Source organism: Lepisosteus oculatus, chromosome 27 (assembly GCF_040954835.1).
Source record: "Lepisosteus oculatus isolate fLepOcu1 chromosome 27, fLepOcu1.hap2, whole genome shotgun sequence".
NCBI classification, from domain to species: domain Eukaryota; kingdom Metazoa; phylum Chordata; class Actinopteri; order Semionotiformes; family Lepisosteidae; genus Lepisosteus; species Lepisosteus oculatus.
This window is the reverse complement of record NC_090722.1, coordinates 2,304,445-2,328,529: the sequence shown is the minus strand read 5'-3', so window position 1 is coordinate 2,328,529 and position 24,085 is coordinate 2,304,445. Positions and strand designations below refer to the sequence as shown.

Sequence of the window (24,085 nt, the reverse complement as noted above, 5' to 3'; positions counted from 1 at the left end):
GCTTCGGTCCCCGCCTTCCTGCTGCCGTAAGTGTGCGCTTACCTGCTCGGTTCATCGGGGGTCAGCTACCAGCTCGGCAGGAGCTGCTCAGCGCTTCCCCGCCTCTCAGATTCAGGCGTGAAGAAGCTGCACAAACCTTGAAGCCAGATCAGGCTTGATCCGGACACCTGAGAAAAAATCAGGGATCTGAAAACATCCCACTAGGGATCTCAACGTAGCGATACACAGGAAGCACCTTCTTTAACAATGAGAAACGGACACCGAGATCCCTTTGGCCAAACAGAAATGCTGCTTTTAGCTGAACGGACACATTGATTCCTCCATCCTACAGCTTCTACAGAAGCTGACCCGAGCTCCGGCTGAGAGCCGCCGGGCTCCAGCGAGGATGGTGCGTCAGGCAGCTCCGTGTGTGGTGATGTTTTATTTAAAAAACTCAGTAGTTACAAAAAGAGAAAGAAAAAAGGGGGGAGAGCTGAGTGGCAAAATACAGGAGAGAGTTCAACAAATTCCACATTTTAAAGACACTTGTCTGCTCCCGTGCAGTTATCTGGCCTCAAAATTCAACTCATTCTCTGTGGCCTCTCTCCGGCTCGAGTGCTGCAGCTGTGTTTGTAATCCCCGGCGGCTGACAGAAAGTTGTAATCCGTGCTGACAGGGGAGTTTGACAGAGCCAGTGGCATTACTGTACTTCTTCAAACCCACACAGTCGACAGGGCCGGATTAGCTTCGGACTACCCGGTCTCCCCGCCACACGCTTTTCAGAAATTACAGCACAGGTGAAAACTAAATTCACAAACAAAAAAAGTAGTAGAACACTTCACTGCAAAAAAAAAAAAAGGCCCAAACTCAAACCTTGAACAGCTGGCCCAGGTATTTCACCACGCACTCAGTGGCCAGTCTCGATGTCACTGCTTTCTGCAGACAAAGATCGTCTGGTAGATGCTTCTCAGGTAACGAGCTGACTCCTCAGCAAAAGACGTGGAAGGAAATGAAACTGCGAAGCGCCAAATGGGAGAGGATCCCAACCGAACGAAAGGGGAGACCCAGGAGCAGCCATGATGGCAGACGAAAAGAGCTCAAAAAGGAGCCCGGGTGCCACAACCACAAGCTCACAGAACACGCACACACGCGGGGCCGACAGCTGAGCCCCGAACGCAATGAACACGACGAACGCTCACAAACGGTTACGCGATGACGATCCATAGGATTGGGAAAGTCTTCCGCAGCAGGAGGCCCGGCACTCTGGTGTCGTGGAATTCATTGCTGGAAAACGCACACAGAGAGGGGATCCTCTGCTGGAGTGCCACTGCCCTTGCAAAGACTAGGGGATTTTCCAAGTGCCTTTACATCATGATGTATGGCACAGAGCTGACTGTGCTAATAAGCTCTAATGTAGGTTGCCTGGCTTCTGGGAAAACTGGCCCTATGTTAGTGTGTCCTGCAATAGACTGGCGTCCCATCCAGGGTGTACCCTGCCTTGTGCCAGGCGCCTGCCAGGATAGGCTCTGGCTTCCCTGCAGCCCTCGATTGGAGGAAACAGTTTAAAAATGACGGACAGTTTCTGTTTTGGTTAAAGCACGACACTTTTCACTTTTTTTTAAGGTTCTCCCTTTTAGTCATCCTACATTTTGACAATTTTATGAAAACAGAAAACAAATGAATTAATGAAGAACAGAACTGTTTCCATTTAGGAAATACACAATAGATGTTGCAATCCATTATTTAAGAGCTCGTGTTTAGGGTTTACAGCTTTGTTTAAATATATAAAGTCCATCTCTGCGTCCTGTTTCAGGATTAGTCTGTGGATTTAGATTTTCCACAAATCATGCAGATGTTAAACAATATTTGTATCTTTCTTTCTCTAACAATTTATAGATTAATATTTAATGCCGAGTCAGAAATATTCTACAGTACATCAAATGAAATGCAAATTCAGGGAAGAGCATTTCAACATTAACAATCACCTCCTCATTCAAATTACAAAGACAGGAAAACATAAACTGCAGATTATCCAAGGCAAATGTTTGAGCAAATAACGGTGTTGCGTTAGTGAGATGTTTGAGGTTTTATTTAAGAAATGGGATCCTCTCAGAGAAGGCTCTGAAAGATATCAAATGACCAGAAAAACAGAAAAATCCCCAAACTCAAAACTGTTTTCATGGTTTGGTTAAACATTGCTGTACAATTTGATTTGCCTAAAGAAAACATCATGGCAGGGGCATGTAAGCAAAACAAAATCATGTCCGGGAAAAACACACATTACCATGTCACATATTATACTTCCTTTGAATTCAGACAAACACAGAAATGTGCCACAGCTCTTTTCCCCCACAGGCAGTATGCAGGTTTGTGCACTGAGCTTCACTAGAACATATGCTTTCAGTTCCAAGGGTGTTAGTGAAATATGGGAGGGGGCACAATGCCTATTAGACTGCAGATACAGGCTTCGAAAGTCCTTCACTGAACACGCCTCTGCTTCAGAATCTGTGGACGGGCCTCACACTGGTGGCGATCCTTCATTAGTGGCAGGGCATGTGTAACACCAAGCCAGGCAACACATTAAAAGTGTCCTCAATCTGAATCACTCAGCCTATAAAGAGGAGGACAAAAACCAAACCTCCAGCTGAAATTCTGCCAAGAAGCCAAACTTTATCTGTCGATGGATCAGATGACTTGAAGCTCAACCAAAATCCACCATGACGCCTAATGCTGTAATTCTGAAATCTTAAGTGCAAACAGCTGAGAGATGTCCCTAAGCAGAGGACCCTTCTGTGCCACTGCTGACTTGACAGAACTGAACCATGACTGGAGACCTGCTTTTTGTAGATTGGAAGCAGTTACTATTTGGAAAGTATTTATACAGCTTATAAAACTTCAGTCTTTGGGCATTAAGGAAAATAACTGATCACTTTAATCATAATTAACCCCTCCGTTTCTTGTCCTTCTAGTCATCAAACACTCTTTCTCCTTTCAACTACAATATTATTGCTTTTTCCATCCCCTGAGAAGTTTGGCCAGGCGTGGTCATTCATTTTTTGGCCATCAACTTAAAAGCACAAAATGCTTGATGATCTCGTACTTTAGCCAGACAACAGAAGCACTATATTGAAACATGGCTACACCTTCACCAACAAATTCAGGCAGAAGGGAAAAAAACTTTCCCAATTCTGCTTGGAAGTGCACACTAATACCGGATCCTGGGATCCTACGCAGCTCGCCATGAACCTTCTGGTGTTACAGTGCTGCTTGATTAAGCATTGTCACCACTAATTAATACTTTCCTATGTGCTGGCTTCTCCCAGAACAGATGAAATCCCCACTTTTGTACAGCAATGCAAGCTACAGGGATCCTCCCAGATATTTCCTGTGCCTGATGGAGACAGCAGACTGATAGCTGTTCAGGCACACTAGATTAAAGAACGCGTTAGACATCAGACTAGAGAACATCTTAAAAACCTGGTACTGCAAATTCCTCAATGACACCACCACAAACTTGGTTTTTATTTTTCCTTTAAACAGCACATGTGCAAGAGTTGGATGAAAAGTAAAGTAAAAAAGACATTTTAAAAGTAAAATGAGCAGGGTTATCAAAAATGCCTAGTTTTACGGAGCCAAACTATTTCGCAGTTTTCAATTCCTCTCAATCACTTCCAGTTCTTCCTATTCTAATCATGCCAGTGTGGGAAAAAGTACTGTGAATCAACTGAAACAAAACAGGATTTGGATTTTTTTTTTCCATAAACGAATTCAAAATGAAGAACAGGAATTGACCCAAACTCTGAATGCCAGCCCCTTGCCTCATTACAGCTCCGTTCTTTTGATCTGAGCGGATCTGTAAAGCATCAGTCACTGACTCTATCTCTGCTAAACACTAGGGACACCAACAGCAAAAAGGATCCTATTCAGACCAGACAGTGTCTGTCTCTCAGTGACCTTTCTCTTTCAACAGCACCCTGCTCCTCTCTTCTGGAATTTGTAGGGGTTTTGCTACCTTTAGAGAGCACGTCAAAGGCCTTTCAGAAACCCTTCAATGGCACTAGACTAGAACAGCAAAATACAAATCCAGTTCTACATGTTTATGAAAAACCTATATCCTCCCAGAAAACACACTTTAAACATCACTTTCTAAAAACAATTCCGGGAATAGCTGCCGAACATCCATGCTACAGGTTTTCTAGGCAGGCTAACTATTGCTTGATGTCAAAATAAAATATTGCAGGGCTGTAAAAAGTTAAAAAGAGGGCAACACAGAAACTGCTGAACTGGGAGCTGGGTGAGAGGGTTGGTTGTAGAAACTCTGAAGGGGCTGGGGGGGAAGGGCATACATTTTCAGCATAGAATATGGGAATTGCAAACAGGGCTTTCCAAACCTACAAAAACACTGCAGCAAGTGTCCGAGTCCTCAGCCCTTGCTGAGGGAGGAGACCTACAAGGTTGACTGGAATGTTAGTCCAAACAAACAGCTCTGGAATTTCACCACTGCAGGTCTGTGTGGCAGCTTCCCAGTGTTATCGAGCCAACGTGCCTTGAATTCGGTATGCTTTCCTCTGGCTGTGCCATTTCCATTTTGCACTCTTTACTCCGATCCATCGGGGCAGAGCTTCGGGAAGACCGCATCCCCGAGCCCGTGGACGGCAGACTGCAGTGCCCTGCGCTTCTGCGCCGCAGCGCAGCAAAACCATGGCCAGCAGGCAAAGTCACGGAATAAGAAACCCAAGGTAAATGAGTTTGAGCTGCTTTAAAAATTAACTGCAGACAATACTGTCCTGAGTATCTTGAAAAGGGAGAGCTCTGGTCGCATACTGGCCCAAGACTTCTTCATTAAGCAACTCCCTCCACCGCACTAGGGCACTGGGACAGCGCAGGGGGAGCCCCGAGGTGCACACAGAAAGAACCCCGTCACATGTATCGCTCTTTCGTTCTCACTGACCCAGAAGGGACAGAGGAAGCTCAGGGCTCATCCTGACCCCCTCTCCCCCCGGCGGCAGGGGAGACGTGTTGATGTACAGCGCAAAGGCTGAAAGAGAAAAGTTTCACCTTTTGTGACAGGGGAACATTCACAATTTCACTTTTCTTTTTTGTACACCTGGATGTGTACATATTGCACCCAACATTCATCTTGTTCCAATACTGTCCAGCTGGAGCTCGCCTGTGGATCTGAGAAAAAGGAACCCCTCCTACAACACAGCACGAAAACCACGCAAGCTGATCTGTGGGTGGCCACTGGGCCCCTCTCATCCGCAGCTCTGAACAGGTTACGTGCTGTACGACACAAGATGCTCAGACAGTTCCAAACCTCTCCCAACAGGTGACTAGACCACATGCATGATGAGGGGTTGTGCAAAGCAGGTTCATTCAGCACTTAAAAAACTTCCATTAAACATCCCCTATACATCTACACCCCAACATCACGTCTCTAAGTTTGATTCTTACATAAGAGGAGTTCATTATATGGGCAAACTAATTACTCCTTAACCGGCAAAGCAAAATCCCTGGGGCTCATTAGGCAATTAATCAATTACCCATAAAGTGGTCAGCTTCAAAGTCTAAGCATTTGAGCGCTAAAATACCACACACTTGAATGTCTACCAATTAAGGGTCCTGGCTCATTTCCCAACTTCAGCAAAGACAGTGAAGACAAGGAAACATAAGAACAGCAGTGAGCAGTTTATACTAGCAGCAGTACAACCAATTTGATCACAACAAACCTTTCTCCTGAAGAGTTGTGCGGCACTTATGAAATCAGATCACTTTAAGTGGAAAACTGTCAAGATAAATTATTCAACGACGGCCTAATTTTGGGCCAACTTTAGCATACCATGTGTTCAGTTCATTTCGAAACAACAGGTGTTTCTCATGTTTAGTGTTGGTCATCTGCACAGTCGGGAACCTGCATAAATAATGGAGAAACACTGCATTGTCCCGCTCCAGGGAGAGTTGGAAAATGGGAAGATGCGGTTTCCAGCCCTCCGAAGCCGAAAGGTTACAGCACTGCTACCTGTCTGTGAGGAGTCTGCATGTTCTCCTCTAGTACCTGTGGGTTTCGTCCCACAAAAACACACTGGTAAGTTCATTGGTGTCATCGGCCCTGGTATGGCTGTGTGCAAGTTTTCGTCTGTTTCCGTTAGCTCTGGTGACACATCATGGCTGTACCCATTGCTTGCCGGGATAGGCTCTGGCTCCCCTGCAACTCTAAGATAGATAGATCAGACTTTATTGATCCCGAAGAGAAATTGATGTGTTACAGCAGTCCAGCTCAAGACAAGTATTATTAAAAATAAATACATAGGTGTGCAAAATATGATCATAGTCACTGTAAAAACAATAAATTATGTGCAAAATAAGCAAAGGTATATACAGATTGAGTGTCCAAAACGTACACGAGTCCAACATGCTGTCCATAGACGAGCAAGTGAAGGGCTAACAGTCCTAGCCTAGGGCAGCGTTATACACCCTGACAGCCACCGGGAGGAAAGACCTGCGGAAACGTTCCCTTGATCACCAAGCTGGAGCAGTCTGTTGCTAAAAGTGCTCCGCTGCCCAGTAACAGTCCCATGAAGCGGATGAGAGGCGTTGTTCATGATGGCTGTGAGCTTGGTCAGCATTCTCCTCTCAGCCACCAGCTCCAGGGAGTCAAGGCTCAGCCCCAGCAGCCTTCTTGATGAGTTTATTGAGCCTATTTGCATCTCTAAACTGGAAGAAGCAGTTAGGCTCATACTTTAATATTATTGCACTTTCTCTCGGAATAAAAATAAAATCCTGGAACTGCTTAACTGCTCCGAGTCAACTTCCTAAAAATGTTCCCAAGACGGGACTCGAATAAGCAGAATGTGGGCTCTCCAGGTCCCAAGGCACGCAACCATGATCCAACAGCCCAGAGTCCGCAGCTCCCAGAGGCGGGCACATCTGGGCTCATCACTGCACCGTGATCCGCCAGCGAGGACCCCTCCAGGCAGGGATGCCCACTGCCAAACGGCTGTAACGACGCGACTCACAAGCGGCCGCGCCAACAGAGTGCAATGCTCTCCAAAACCCTGGCGACTCGACAACAGACTGATCGTGCGAGACCACCGCTGGTCAAACCGAGCTGGAAGTCACTGCCTGGCTCAGAGACCAGACCTCAACCAGATTTCTGCCCCAGACTTCCTTGGCAACAGGAGAGGTGTTGTGATGAGCTCCCCACCGTATTTTTGTCTGATCGCTGAAATAACACAGCTGGACATTTGCCAACACTACTGAGTATCAATTAATATTTAGTGCAGCAGCTACAAAACACAGGGGGTGGGGACTGCGTTTGGGGCAGAGCGGCTCTGTGGCTCAGGATCTGCGCCTGTGGCTGGAAGGTTGCCGGTTCAAATCCCGCGGCCGGGAGAGGAATCCTACTCCGTAGGGCCCCTGAGCAAGGCCCTTAACCCCAACTGCTCCAGGGGCGCTGTATAAATGGCTGACCCTGTGCTCTGACCCCAACCTGTGTCTGTGTGCCTGTGTTTCTCATAGAGAGTAAGATGGGGTATGCGAAAAGACAAATTCCTAATGCAAGAAATCGTATAAGGTTAATAAAGTGATCTTCTCTTTCTAAATTTCTCCTCATTTAAGCATTTAAGACTTTTTGGAGTAACAGTTTAAATGGGTTCATTATCTGACAATCTGCAGTGGACAGGCATCCTGTCCAGGGGGTATCCTGCCTTGTGCCTGCTGCTTGCTTGGATCAAGCGGTTAGAAAATGGATAGATGTTCGATAATGATGAATTCATTAAAATAATTGAAATTATAAATTTCAAGCATTTATGAACGTGAAGTCGTTTTATGAGAGTGTTTATTACAAGGTGGTCTACACTAACTCAGGTATTAATACAATGTATTGTAACCTGTGATATTAGCATCTCTTGATACTAGTCCTTGACTGATTGATTCATTGATATTCTTGATATTCTTGAATTGGTATAACTGGATCATTTTATTACCATATTAATAAAAGTGTACATTGTATTCTTTGAATCTGTGTGTGTACAAGTTGCTTTTCTTGCCCCCAGAGTGATTCATTCATTGTAACTATAAGGCACTCTGAATTTACTGTCCCAAGATCAAACTGAAGTAAACTCAACCCACCAGATCATTGCAAGCATCCTGGATTATGTCAATAACACTCACACTACTGTGCAATTCATTATTCCTTATAATAACAGCAAACAGCTAATTTGAGGATTACAATCACAGTCATTTATTGTAAAGGTTACAATTTACAATGGGGGTAGACTGTCTGAAAGAACAGATTTATCTGAAAACCAGTTCAGGTTCTATATAGTACAAAAATCAAACAAGAATACTGACAATATAAAACCACGTATTTAACCACAGAATTCTATGACCATGTTGCATTTTTACTCTTAAAATTAGGTAAAAAATGAATAGAGCATAATTACTAAAAAAAGAACTTGACATTTCCTTGGTAGCAGTCAGAAGCCTTTAAATACCCTATTTAGTTCCGATATTGTTCTCTCATCACATTTATCAAATAAATAAAATTTCCATCACAAATAAGTATAAAGTTGAATAAATGACATTTGTAAGAGTTCCATGTAGCACAACAGCATGAAGTCACTCCAGATAGCAAACAAAAGAGACGTGGCCCTCCTGTCCTGTAACCTTTAACTAACCGAAGCACAGATCACACTTCATTTTCTTATCCCAGAATGCCATATTCTCCATATAATGAGTAATATAATTACTCCATATAATCCAGGGCTGCGGGGGAGCCGGAGCCTATCCCAGCAGGCAACAGGTGCGAGGGCAGGGTACACCCCGGACAGGACGCCAGTCCACTGCAGACACGCCACGGCCATTTTCCCCCAGAAGACTTAACCTACCAGTATGTTTTTGTATGGTGGAAGGAAACCACAGCACCCAGAGGAAACCCACACGAGCCCGTAGAGAACATTCAAACTCCACGCAGACAGCACCTCCGGAGCGGGACCCGGGGCCCCCGCGCGTGCTGACCAATGTGACGCCAGGAGCCCCAACCTGAAACCGGCCCAGTTTAAATGACCCGTTTATCAACTTAAGGAAACCTCTTTGTATTCCAAGAAGTATGATTTTGTCAGTGCTGAACTTTACCGTGTTGGTCCAGAGATGGGGAGATGTAGGCGGTGTTAGGTTTGGGGGACAGAGTCATGTGCCCTTCCTGAACACCAGGGCTTTGTCCTTCTGCATCACATAAAATTGTGGCCCTTCCAAGCACCCATGCTTAACAACAGTCAAGAGATAACAGTGGAATCTGTGGAAACAGTGGAACACTGCCAGAACAGCACGTTCCTATGTATCCTTTCCAGCTGGCTGCCCTAGAAATGCAGCTGATAATCAGGGGTCTGGTTATCTTGTGGTCAACATTGCTGACAGTTTACCTTAAAAGTAAGCAAGCAGGAGTGTTTTAAAAGCTGCGCTGCAGGTGTTTCAAGACGAAACCACAGTTATTGTGCTGAAAAAAGGACAATCAACAGCAAGCTCAGAGCACAGGACTGAAAGGCCCTATCAGCACAGTTCCATGCCACCACCTGGAGTTAACACCATCATTCTGTGAGATCTGGGATATTTACCCAACAAAACAAAAAGGTTTCGCTATAGATCACCTCTTACAAATTAGGGATTTTTCTAGCGACGTGATTCTCTACGAATGCGACATGGAAAACTGCATCGAGGTCTCTGGCTTCAATGTTTCCCCGTTTGCCTTATTGCACAGTTACAACATCAAGGCTGAATGTGCTCTGCCATGCGTTCATAATCAAATTTAACTTTCACTTACTATATCTTGACATAGGAAAAAAAAAGCTCTAGAGAAAGCCCGAGGCCATGTGATATTCGAAATGCCATTTTGCTGTACCACACACATGTCCACTTTCAGAAGAACACCATGTACCAGAGAGGTATTTACTGCACCCAATGGGCTTTATAGCACAGTGCTTGCCCTGCACAACTTCATAATGACTGGCAGTGCTTCGAGGTGCACTCAATACCTTCTCTTAGACATTCATTGGTGCCACATTATGCTTCATTAAAAAAAAACAACAAAGATTCGTCGCATCAAATACCCTACATGATCAGTCTTCACTCACTGCAGCGGTGTTCACTCAAATGTGTTCACCACCCTTAAATTTAAGTCTCAAATTACATCAACTGTTTAGTTAGGATGCCCAATGAACGAGGGCTGTTTTACACACCTCAGCTGCCAGTAAACAGCTTTGTTAAAACTGCAACCTGCTGCTGCTCCAGTACCTACTATAGGAACCACCTAGGACCATTTCTGGAGCCTTCACATAGCAGCAAGCGGTGACACAAAAGCCAGTCCAGACACTCAGTGAGACACGCCGTGAGGGTCACGTCTCACCCTGTCCTCTTCGCCGCGGTCCACGGGGGTCGATCCCGATTTCCTCCGCAGTGGCGTGCCTCCGACTCCCCCAGTCTTTATTCCAGCCGAGCTCTTCACAGCTCTAGGCTAACACGGCTCTCTCTTTCAACTGCATGTCTCTTTGAAAGCTCAAACTTCTTATTTCGTCTCTCAACAAGTAGCAGAAAACCTGAACTAAGAGATAGGGTTGCAAAAACACACGCACCGTTCAAGGAGTCTCCACACCTAAAGATGTTTAGGGACACTGATTCAATGAGCCAGCTTCTGGAATTGAATCAGCAGGGTCTAAGAAGTCCCAGCGTTTGATACAGCTTTTAGAAGAGTCTAAACCATTCTGGGGACAGACAGAATACAGCTCTACCTGCTACCTGCTTTCTTGGCAGGAGACCAAGTAGAGGAGTCCTTGAATTCTGACAGACCTCAGCGCAGACCCCTTCAAAGATCTAAATAAGAAAACAAAAAGACTCAAAGCCCCAAGGACACACTGGAAACGAGGAGGGAGAGCATTTAGAGATGAAATCAGGAAAATTAATATCTTCATACAAAGAAGTACACAAATGTGAAATGAGCTGTCAAGCCAGACCCCTAGAATCCTTCATGAAATGACCGAGTGAGGTCAGTAAGGAGCAGAGTGGGACCTGACATTCGTAACCTTTCTTATGTTCGTAGAACAGTTCAACTAAGAGCTGAATAAGCCTAAGTAATTAAGAAATGGGAACTTTTCAATGACCAAAACAAAGGCACTCACGTAGGAAATCACGTGTGACACTTGTTTTCACAGCTCTTTAGTGCTGGCTTCCGAAGGGACCTGGTTGTCCAACAATCGTGTTCCAACGGTCTTGAGCGGCCGTCCTTGCTGACAAGGCTGTGCCCCTGCTGGACAAACGAGGCTCAGCGGCAGGCAGCCCCGGCAGAGCTCCACAGGCTCCTTCAAGTGGCCTTCAGTCCCAACACACAGCGGCCCTGGGAGGCCATACAGCGGAGCGCGACAGCTTCCGTGTGTGCGTTTGTCAGACTACAGGCCTCAGCACTTATCCCAATCCATTCCAGACTGTTTTCAAGATGAAGTGCAGCTTCAGCTCTGCGATTATCACGCACTTCTCACTCCTCACAGGGCCCAGGAGTAGAGCAAGCCCCGTTAGCAGTTTTTTTTGGCTTCTTCAGGATTTAACGTTGATCCCACGACAACTGAGTCACCGGACTTCTCTCAATTGCATTTTTTAAAACCTGTTTTCTTCTGGAACAGGCAGCTGCAGATTTCCTTTGTATTTTATAAATTAAGAGATGTATACCCTCAGAAAAAAACAAATCGCAGGTTTCCAATGCATCAACGTCTGAAGTAAATTATTTGAACTCCTTGAGCTGTTGTTAAATTTAAAAAACAACGAATGCACCTACATTTAATTTAAAAATGTACAGCACAAACAAGCATGACCAAAAATTAAGGTGATGGGGTTTTTTCTACCTTAAAATGTGCCCCCTCCTTAAATGCATTTCTAAATGGCTGGAAAACCCAGTTAAAGTTTAACGTGGAATATTGACTCCACCTGGCTCTGCAAATCACTGGTATGCCAGTCTGGCATGTGCTAGCTCTACACCTGCGACACACATAGCACACAACAGCCTTGATAAACAGGGACAAGGGCAGAAGTCGAGTTCTGCATCAGCGTGTCCTAGCTCACAAGGTTGGACTGGAAATCTAGGCGCTGTTTGTTTCTGCTCTGACTCTCGTTCTCGCTGAAACTCTAGAACTATTACTTGGTAATGGAGCAACCATTTTCTCTGTTGTGCTCTTTCTTACAGTCCCTTTGTGTTAGTTGCTTACTTCCCAATTACACCTGGACACCAACTGGGCCTGGGCCCTGCTCACCGGGCGACTCCACGGGCCGGGCAACTCCACACGACTCGACTCCGCGCGCCGCAGCCTGGGCCCAAGTGGTGCCCAAGCAGGTACAAACACTCTAAGGCACGGCCTTCTCTACATTGTTTGCAATTCCCATGATCCTGTCCTCGCTGCTGTCCACAGCGAAAGCCCTGCCATTCTGTCCCACTAACCCCAATCAGACACCACAACTCTTTACTTATTTATTCAAACTTGTCTGCCAGAGATGAGACATCCACTGGGAACAGCTGTACTACAGCTGAGCAGGCGCTCTGCAGCGAAAATGATCTTCACACCCCAGCCAGCCCTGAACATGCCATCCGCACGCAGTCGTCTCATTTCCCTCCATCCAGGAGTGTGATCAGAGGAGATCGGGACTTTCTTCATCTCCAGTTGTGACTTCTGTGTGGCCGAAAGATCACAAACCCTCGGGATAAGGGTGCTATCAAGAGGTGTTATGTTAAAGTCATTCTTTCTGCTATCTAACACAGGACAGAGGCTTTTGGCATAAAACCAGGGACTCCTTTATGGCTCAATTGGCAAAGACTGTTTTGCTAAATGCTGGCTAAGCTCTGCGATACAGACATCGCGGGTTTGTTCGGTTCGTAGAACTAGTGACCATAATTCCCCAAGCAGCACTGCACACCTGGCAGAGTACAGCCGGGGGTAGAATTAGGATCAGCTGGCCAGGGCTCTCTGGATGTCAGCTGAAGACAGACTCCAATGACTTCCTGGATCCCATAGGCTGGCAGTAATATCACTGAGAGATCAGCCAAATCTCCAGCTGGCACCGACTATCCTGTGAAGGACTGTGAGGCTTACACCACGCACACAATGAAGGTCAGAAGAGGGTGACCTCCCTCCTTCATCCTCCCAGTGCACTACAGGAGCTCTTGCGGTACTGCTAGCAGAGGCACAGTGATTCCAGACAGGGTGGGTAGAAAATGAAAAATACAAACCTTTATTAAGCACGGTGGCCTTTTTGTTATCAAACTCCACTTAATGACCCCCAAAGCAAGCAGGGCAGGTGAAGGCTGTGAGACATCGTCTCAGGGGAGCCATCTACCAACAGACACGCAGGGAGTCCGCAAGGCCTCCAACTGATCAGGGATGCGGTTCTCAGCGACATCGCCGCAAGCTCAGGGGTGCCCAGTCAGCCCCTGGGGTCACCCCCCCCAGCAAGCCAGCGCTCCATCATTAGCTAACAATTCAGGAATCCAGGTCACAGTCATTACAGACTAAAGACTAAAACTAAACTAATGGAGAAACCAGGGTGGTTAAGTTTATATGAGCCTGATTTCCGAAAGTACCATTATCATATCGATACAAATCTTAAACATGATTCTTTGACAGCTGTACCCTTCTTTAGTCTGCGTTACAACGAAACCTGCATCGTTACGCTGCACACAGTGTAGATAAGAGTTGTCACCTGTATCTTATAGAACACATCACCTCCCAAGTGAGAATTTTAAAGCACATTAACTCACACGTGCCATAGTTCTCCACACCTTCACACACAAAAAAGACATACTGAGAGGTCTTAAGAATGCAATGAGTACTGGAACCAGCCTCAGAATATGTAATGTGCTGCTTTGGTGCAGAATTTGGAGTTAGGATCGGGAATGGTTTCCAGAGTCAGGATTCTTGAGGAAGAACACGTGAGCAGCTGAAGCATCACAGGATACTGGAGGTTTCACCTGGCTGACTCTGACCCTCTGTTGTCTAATTCTGCTCTGCAGAGAACAGAGGCTCTGTAGCCCTGAGCAGCGAAGACTGAGATACTTGATACGAGTAGAGGATGCTTATAAAGTCTTGTGTGGTGAAAAGCTCTGCGTACAGTAATCCCTCTCACTTGAAATTCACCAGCTATAAAGAAGGATGGGACAACCGCCATTTAACAGATAGACTGGTTAGATTTTTCTCTGAGGTGACGATACACTTAACCAAGCAGTCTCTTAATACAGGGTTTGTAATTTAACAATGCTGTATTTCTCCGATATACCTTCCTGTAACTAGATACTACAAAACACAACACCATGTCGTGCAAAATAAGATTCTCCACAGTTTAATGGTAAATGCCAGGTGGATGCTGCACATTGGTGGTGGTGGAGGGGAGTTCCCATTACTTGTAAAGCGCTTTGAGTGGAGTGTCCAGAAAAGCACTATATAAGTGTAAGCAATTATTATTATTATTATTATTAAATGGAGCAAATTTCTAGATGTACTGTAAACATGCATTCATGCCCACTGAGCAAACGGGCAATCAGGTATCAATCAATTTTGTAAAGGAGAACAGAAATGCAGAGGCAACAGAAGCAGAACCCCGATTAAATTAATGTAGAATATTTTGTGGAGGGTAGGACAACCACCAAAATATTCTGAAATGCCAACCAATAAAGTGAATTTGGTGACTAAAGAAAATGTATAAGGTCCAAGCCTTCTCTGTTTACAGTCCAGCCAACAATGTAGTACCTTCTGAGATCCGACAATGTGCTAAATGGAAATGTTCTCTATAGGATTAGGGTCATCTTCGAACAAAAGAACTGGGGTTGTTAGTAAGACTGCTGATTTAAAAGGAATGCTGTTGGATTTAATATAAATGTGCACTGAGCTCAGGTGGTCAATTAATACAAGTACTTGAACTGAACTCTCGAGCTGAAATTCTGAAAGGTGTGAACAAAGCAAACCTAGAATACTATTTCACTACTAAACCAAGGCCCTAAAAACTGAAACCAAACTCAAGAGGAGTGTGAGCTTAAACCCGAATATAGCAGGCACCGCCTTGCACAAGCTAAACAGCCAGAGTGATGAAGCACATGTCCTTATATCCTTCAAAAGGAAAAGTTGGACGAGATCCTCAGATCAATAAGCTACAAGCAGCCAGGTGAGTAAGAAGGGGCTCACCGGCCTTCCTCTTGTTCGGCACATTTCTCACATTCTCAGTTTCACTGCGAGCTGAGGCTCGGCAGCAAAAGCCTCCCGAGACAATATTGAATCCTAGATCCGATTTCCAAATGAATAAAACTTTCTTTGACTGTGGGGATACTGTAAAACAGCGTTTTGGTGAAAACAGGGACTATGCGGTGCATGAAGAATGGAAAAGGTACTTGGGAACATCCTGCAGTTGGCGTGAGGGCAGTTTTCTGCCCAAACAGTTCACCCAGGGCACATCCCCTCATGGCAGTGCCCGTCTTGCACGCACGCAAGGGGAGCAAACAGCCATCAGGATGAATTCATCTCAAGTCACGCTCATCCAGAAACACCCAGACTGACTGAAAGTTCATCTTCTGCCGTTACTGGAAATATTCACAGTTCTTCACAACCTACAGCAAACAGATAACTATCCCTGGCTTCTAGATTCAATATTGGAGTCCCCTGGGTTCGTGTCAAACCCGACAAAGAAGGCATCTGCAAATCAGAATGCGACTCTTCCCTCTTCAAACTCACAGAATTACGATTCCACTACAAAGGCTTTCTTTGAAACACCGTCTAGCAGGATGAAATAGATGCAGCACTTTTTAATTTGTTTGACTAAATTGTGTCTCTTCTGTACAATCCATGACTGTAAGACATGCGCCGATTGCTCCCTCCTTCGCACACCGTGTCTTTGAAAAGGAAAGGCTTTTGGAAATGGAATCCCACAGATTAACGTGCAAAGATGAGGAGGTACACACACTGCCAGAGCTGAACAGGAGGGAAGAGGATGAGACATTGTGCAAGATGCATATCCATTCCAGATTTCACAAGCTGTTATTTTTTCTTCATCCATCTCCTATGAGAAAGATGTTTAATCCTGGTCAGAGTCTATCCTAGGATACAGTGTACTAAGTGGGGCTATGCTCTGGATGGGACTGTCCATCTAGGGCACACACACATGGAAATATTTAGAGATACCAATCAACCTAACCAATACCCCTGTGGGATGGGCAAGGAAATTGGAGCACCCCATAAAAAACAACACAAAGTTGAGGAGAACATGCAAACTCCACACAGGAGGGAATCAATTCCAGGATGCAAACTGGTCACGAAGCTGTGTAATTTCCATCCCATAACACAATGGAGGGCTTTGTACCGATTAAATCGCATGAGCAGTGCATCCCGTGTTATATTTGCATCTGTATTTGCAAGAGATCTGAAAATCAAGGTAAAATTACAGTAGATCCAAAAAGCAATAGCCAGCACCTGTTATCATCTTATAAAGGTGAGGACTTTGCAAAACAGCGGCTGAGACACCATCTCAGGGCTCAATTCCTTGCATCCACTGAGCACGTGTAGTCATTTTCCCTCCAACACCCCCTCCAAATGTGCTTCGAAAAACTCTCATTTCATTCACAGGGATCCTAGCACTAAGCAGACTGGAGAGGTTCAGAGGTCAACAAGCTAACAGCCACATAATGTGTATAATGGGCTGTATAGCTTCCTCTAAACTTCCTGTCAATACAGCTTCCGATGCTCTATCCCAAGCCAGAAAAAAAAAACCATTAGGACAGCAATATCCCAGTAGGATACCAGAGCAAGACTGGTACAACGCAATGAGAATCAGTTGGAAGAACACAAGCTTTGAGAGGAGCACAAGCAGGAATTCCTTGAAATAGAATTCTGTTAAAAAAGTGTGCCAGTGAAAAGCACCATCTTGTGGAAAAAGATAATTTAAAGTTAAATTAAAAGAACAAAAACACCTGCCAGTAATGTCATTCAATCAATAACAGTAGGACTAAGGCAACCGAACCCTTCTCTTATAAATCACGATCTCAACCAGTGCTGTTCATACACTCTGTACTTGGGATTAAATGTGTATATAGACATGTGGTTACTGTTAGCTGAGTCACACTCCCTGCATATATTCTTATGCGTGACTTGGATCCCATTTTTGGGTTAAATGCCATAGAAGGCACAATAATCAATAATTAACAGGCACAAAAAACTGGCTGATCATGTTTTTGAAGCAGAGTGCCTGGGATCAAGAAACAGATGGATGGGATCCTAAGATCAATAAGCTGCTACCAACCAAATGAGCAAGATTGGCTGAATGACCTCTTCTCTTTTTTTAAATTGCGCACTCTGTTGCGAGTAGAGAGCTCATACAGTACATTCGGCTTTAATACATTGGTCCATGACGATGGGCTCTCGGACTGACCGGAGCCCAAGTCATGCCAAGTAATAATTAATAATTATAATTATAATAATTGCTTACACTTATATAGCGCTTTTCTGGACACTCCACTCAAAGCACTTTACAGGTCATGGGGATCCCCTCCACCACCACCAGTGTGCAGCCCCACCTGGATGATGCGACGGCAGCCATAGTGCACCAGAACGCTCCCCACACACCAGCTCTCAGTGGGGAGGAGAGCAGAGTAATGAAGCCAATTCATAGAGGGGGATTATTAGGAGGCCATGATTGTTAAGGGCCAATGGGAAACTTGACCAGGACGCTGGGGTAACACCCCTACTCTTTTCGAGTAGGGTGTTCAGAAGTACACGTGTTCAGAACACCGCGTGGAGGAGGTGGAGGTGGAGGAGGGAAGGTTACAGAAAGCTCTCATTACATGAAACACAAAGAAAAACAGATAACAGACAGCACTCCTTTAAGTCAGGGTGGGTAGTTTTACCAAGTGGTGCGGCTGTGAGCTTTGAAGGTGTGACATATCCTTCCTCCACTGCAGCAACTGAGCTGGTGGAAAACTCCGCTTCGAAATTCTATTAATAGTTCAAATAAGTTTCAACTGTGAAGGCATCGGACTGGAAAAATAAATAACATAAACTGCATGAATCATAAGGGTGCTCTTTAACCAGTTTCTCCACTGAATCAGTGCTCCTTGCATCATCGAGTTGCTCAGAAGGTTGGACAGTTGTATAATGCCGAGCTCCAACACTGCAAATCTCTCTCCATAAGCAAAAAGACCAGAGGCGCGCGATGTACTGCGGAATTAAAATACACAAGAAACGTGATTTCTCTCAACAATGAAGCACTTCAGCTAAATGCTGTGCATATTAAGATAGAAGTACAAGATGAAATAATCACTTTTTTCTATAACCAAGAATCCCATTGTTGGAAAACTAGCATAAAATGCCAAGACATTATTTCATATGACCTGGAACCAGGGCCTTCAGCTGTTACACTCTGTCATAGTGAACTCCACCTCAAAACACTTAGCATTAGGAGTGCAGAGGCATTAAACTCAATTCAATTAAATAGGAACTTGTTTTTATGAAGGTTGCTTATTTGTAACAAAAGTGATTCACTCTCCTGAGTTCAAAAGATGACATCTGACTAACCCGTATATTAATAAAGGGGTATTGCACTCTTATCGTGGCGTTTTGGGATACAGCTTGTGAAGTGCTCTGAGAAACTGCTCACCAAAAAGCACCAATAAAGTGGACTGATCAAGCAGCGCTCATTCACACGAGTTTCCCCAGTAAACTAGCACTTGCGAACGTCTCTTATTCATCTCTGACAGCTCCAGGCAGGTGTGAATTTTGCTGCAACAGTTTGCATAGTAAGTCTAAGCAGCAACACAAACACGACCTGCTGCCTTTCCTTTTCCTCTCCTTCTTCACTAGCCAGCCTCCTGCCCTCTCTCTATTCTCAAGCGCCAGGTACTTCCAGACATGCACCCGCCCTGATCATCATTGGGTACCTTCTCATCTTTTCGGACCGCACCTGTGATTCCCCACCCTGTCTCCCCTGAACCGTGCTCGTCATCTGCAGTGCACAGTGTAACATAAGAACACATAGAAAACATTAGAAGGGTGGTTTTAACAGCATCCTATATCATTTTGTAACAGGTTTTGTTTGGTCGCTAGTAGCTAACTGATCCCAAGATCTCATCTATCCCTCCTGAGAGATCCCAGGGGATCAGTGTCATCAATATGACTTAGAACCTTGTTCTAGACTTGCACAACCCTTGGTGCACATCATAACCCACTACAGGGAGAAATACAGTTCAGGACAGCAGCCGGGACAGGATGAGGACATTTGCAGATGAAAGCACGACGACACAGTGAAGCAAAAGGGGAAAATGAAATCACAGCTTAAGAATTAACAGCAAAAGCATGAAAGGTGGTTCCGTAGTCATTTGTAAGCAGTGCCAGGACAGACAGGGAATGGGAGTCACAGTGTCATCGGAAATGAAGAGTTTGAGAAGGGCAGGCACCAAGATAACCCGCAGGTATCCAGACATAAAAACGTTACGATAAGTGGCAAATTACAGCGTGCAAAACAGTGCAGTGTTCTACAGGCCCTGTGGTGCAGTATAAACTAATCACAAGATCCCCTCTCGTGTACCAGCTGGAAGATTCTTCTACAGCACAACAATTGGCAACTCTAGCAAGCGCCGCAGAGAAACCTGAAACCGACCTTCGCCAGACCCACGCTACCCTCCTCCCAGCCGGACACAGCGCAAGGAGACAGAATGACCTGCCTCACTGGACACGAGACACCCCGGCGGAGGAGCGTGGGGTCGCAGCCGAAAAAGCTCAGGTCCTCCGGGCCTCACGGGTACCTGCAGGTTAGAGACCGATTTGGCCTCTGTAGCCAAATAACGAGATCAATGAAGTCATCGAGGGGCGGAATGAAAATCGGGGTGACACTTGAGGACTCGAGCTGCCCATTCAGGGGTTCCTGTACCAACATCAAGACGACGAGCTGTACCGAGAGAGAGTCAGCTGCTCCTCGCCCAGGTGTAGGAGTGCCGAAACTAGAAAGACACTCCTGGATCACCACGCACAGTAGCCACTCTGCCAGGCAGGCTCACCAGGACTGCAAGAACAGGCTCGTCCGCTTGCCCTAGTTTCTGCTTGGACATTATCCCTCACAAAAGACCCACAAATAAATAGCTGAATAATTCAGGCGCGAGTGTAACCTGGCCCTTTCCTGTAGTGGTGATGTCCGGGAGGACTTTCCTGCGCCCTGGGTTGCTATGTGTACAGTAAGTAAGAAGGCGAGCCGTAACTTCCACTGGCTATCGCTAATAAAGCCTGGCACTTGTCCCACAGCCCGCCTTTGTAGTGCGGACAGAAATAATACAGGAAAAGCTTATTTCACTTTTCATCGCTCTGAATCACAGCACACGAGAAGATCACTCTCGTGTTGGATATCAACACAGGGCTGCCCCCCATAACACTTCCCGTTTCGTGTGACATTTGTTCTTGTCGGGGAACTTTTTTTCCCCCCAATTCAAAAACACAGCAAAGCAATTCGGTATTTCCCTCAGCAGTGGCCCGGTTTCCCACTTTTCCTGACAGCATTTCTTCACCATGGCAACCGGCGCCCCGTCTCCATCGGCGTGAGGCTTCAGGACAAGTCTGGATACAGAGGTGTGTGTGTGTGTGTGCTGCCTTTGGTGCTCACAACATTTCTAATCGGAGAAGAACAGCCCGTCCAGCCCACAGTGCTCGTCAGCTCTCCACACGGTGAGCAATCCGGGGCAGCGTCACGCGTGGACGCGACAATCCCTCTGCAGCACGTGCGGGTAATCCACTCCTCCACAGTTTGACACAAGACTGTGTCGAAAAAGATTCTTCTGGGGGTGTCGCGAAACCGCCCTCTATCGTGTGTCTAATTATATCCCCGTGTTGTGCTCACTGAGGGCAAGGTGAAATGACGACAGCGATAAATCCTGTAGATTCTTTTCAAACACTCGCAGACCTCAGTCACCTTTCCTCTCCATCCCCTGAGTAAAGTGAAGACCTGAATTTCACGCATGGCGTGTGCAATAAACGTAATATCTCTAGGAAAACGGAAGGCAAGCCCTTCCAAACACATAGCACTCGATACTACTTTCCTGTACGGGTCCTACTCTACCGAGGGCTTGGATACAGTCTAGAGCCCACTCTCCGAGTTGCACAAATTAGTTGCAATAACACAAGACGCTGAGTAACGTCAGGTTATAGCATAGCAAATGAACGTGCGTGTGGGTGGCGGGGCAAAAGCTTCTTTAAACTTAGCTGCTGTTTGTTTCCCAGTCTGTAAGTCTGCAGGGTTTTCTGCAAAAACAATACACTGTTTTTGAAAGTCCTAGGCGCCTGCTCACCGCGCTTGTCCGTTAACTGCCGAGATCCAAACGGAACCGGCTCCACAATAACCGGCAAAAAACAGTGCCGGTTAAAAACGAAGCGCACAAAAATGGCAACAGGAGCTTCAGAAAACGCGGGGTCCGCGTTTTAGAAACGCATTTAGAAGTGGATTGGCACCGCACACAACGACAACACAGATCCGTCTCTGGCAGTCGTTTCAATCAAGGACACTCAGCATGGGCTCGCTTTTTACAGGGCGACACCGACGTGTTTCTTGACGTGACCTTCTGTAGCATCACAAGCAGCAGCGCTCTCTCCTCGGGGAGAAACACGACCCAGACCGGCGCTGAATTCTGCTTTAAGGAATTAAGGAAGACCTTCAAGCGGGGACACTCGAAGCCAAAGGACTGATGAGGCTGTCTCAGCTGTCACAGAAAGCGGAATAACATTTTTTGGCAAACGAGAATGATGTTGTTGTCTAGGATATTTTGCTGAACATGAGAATGTATGTCTGCGAGTTAAACGGATGTAGTAGTGTGTGTGTGTGGGGGGGGTTGAATGGGATTGAGCCGCCAACATGTGAGACGTTGCTCTTGGTGTAGTTTCCCAAAGTTTCCAAAGAGACAGGAAAACTGCGAAGTCCAACGTAGAGAATCAACCCAACACAAAACCAAGTATTTATACGTCAAGAGGGGGGAAAAAAGACATTTTCTTTCATCCTCCTGGCATCTTTGCCCTCGAAGTCTTGACAGCTCCACACCCCCCACGCTGGAGCCCGGAGTGCCACCCAGGTCCCTAGCCGCAATGAGTGAGGGGGGGTCTGGGGTCACCCCCACTTTCCTCCACCCTGTGCAGACCCTTAATTCACCGAGCACCCCTACCATGCGTCTGAAGCGCACGCTTTGGGTCTGTGTGTTTTCGAGAAATGAACTTAACTGTTCATACCGCATCCATTCCCGGGTCAAACAACGATCCTTGACTTCCATCAACAAACTGAGCATGCACGCATGTGGGCTTTTTTTTCCCCAATAACTTTCAGATACTTTTGATATCGAGGCCATCCCATCGAATCGGGGCCCAAGTTGACTGGAGAAGTTAAAATAATTTCGCTCCCTTATACATGAAGCCTAACCAGCCACGATCTCAGCCACGTAACCGCATCGTGGGGCTCGTGATTCGTGCACGGCTATTGTGTGCAATTCCCCGCACGCTGGCTTCTCAACTCGGCGCTCACATCCGCGGCACCGCACTCGGGTTTCGGCGTCACCCAGCCCCCGGCTGGCTGGAAATGTCCTCCGGCCGCAGCCTGAGACCCCGAGCGGCTCCGCGGCCGGGTCAGGCCAGCCCGCTGCCCGCTGCCCCGGCCGGCTCGCCCGGCTCAGCCCACCGCCGGCAAGCCGAGCCTGCCCTCCCCGTCCGACAGCTGCCCGGGAGCCGGGTGCAGATTTCAGACGCTGGTGAAAAATGTCTCAACTCTCGGGTCTGCAGCGCACAACTACTCTCCTCTTACCTTCCAGGGCCGCCGCAATGTCTGGCTCATCCCTTGGTCCGTTACTCCGGGGGGAATTTTCTCTGTAACTCCAAACCCAAGAGACGTGTATACACCCACCGGGTGCCAATTCCAACGTATTACAAGCAGGACTCGAAAAGAGCGTACAGTAAATTCACACTCACTCACATCAACAACAACAATGTCAACCAGACGCGGTTTCATCCCGCCCACCTAGCCTGCCGCTTTGGCCAATCCTCAGCGAGCGGTCTTTTGATTGCCATGCAGAGCGACCAATACATGGCCAAAGTCAGCACGAACCCCGCCTACAGCTTGAGATACAGCCCAATCGTGGAGCGGAAGCTCGGTGATAGACAGGGGATTGGAGGGCGATAGACGTGACGTCACCGGGGAGAAGGTTAGACTTCAAGCACGCAGGGAGGGTATCAACGCGGTGATTGGCTGGATAAGGGAGGAGACGCGAAAGCGCTTTCCGGCTGGACCAATCAGCGCATCGGGGTGACCCCGAGTGACCGTGACGGGCCGCGGAGAGCCGCGAGGAGCTGGATTACTCATGCCGTGAATTCACCGGCCCGGCGGGGAGTGATGCGAGTATGATGTCATCGTTTGCGGTCATTCTGAGAAGGGACGTCTTAATGAACCGACTTGAACAAACGATTCATCTCAACCAGAAGTTTGTAACAATAGTAACGGCGGTTTATTCACCAAAGCAAACACAATAAGTGAGACGTCCGAAGCGTGGCCAGTTCAAATACATTGATCCATACATTTTCAGTCAGGACCCTGTGAGGGTCGGGGCGAATTTTCATATACCCTGCAAAACAAATTATTATTCTTAGATATATGGGCTTCAATTTGACTAAATATGCTACGGACACTAAGCATAAACAGTGTTTGGATATGGGGAGGCATGGTAGCTCAGTTCCTGTGGTGCTCTCTGCGTGGAGTTTGCGTGTTCATCCCATGTTCACAGGAAACCTCTTGGTGCCCTGGTTTCTTCCCACAGTTCAAAAACATGCTGGTTAATTGGCTCCTGTAAAAACTAGCATGTGTGTGTGTGAGAGAGAGAGAATGAGTGATGTGATGATGATGTGATTTTGGATCTGTATTAATTGCTTTACACACATTCGGATTAACTGATCATTCCTGACCAACTGTTGTGACTCTGTTCAAGATGCATAAATAATACATCACTTCATTAGTGAGAGAGTTGCTTGTGAGCTGCCAACGAGGTTATTTGACCTTATCAAGAAAGGAAAACACAGAAAGGAAG

At 46.4% G+C, this 24,085-nt stretch overlaps 1 protein-coding gene across 2 annotated transcripts in view; it reads right to left on the bottom strand.

Moving 5' to 3' along the window:
• Positions 1-23,011, bottom strand: part of otud7b (OTU deubiquitinase 7B) — an 81,703-nt gene extending 58,692 nt beyond the window's left edge. For both annotated transcript variants that reach the window (XM_069185394.1, XM_069185395.1), the window contains exon 1: positions 22,813-23,011. The gene's annotated coding sequence lies outside the window, so the exon portion shown is untranslated. The remainder of the gene's footprint in view (positions 1-22,812) is intronic.
• Between the last annotated feature and the right edge of the window lie 1,074 nt (positions 23,012-24,085).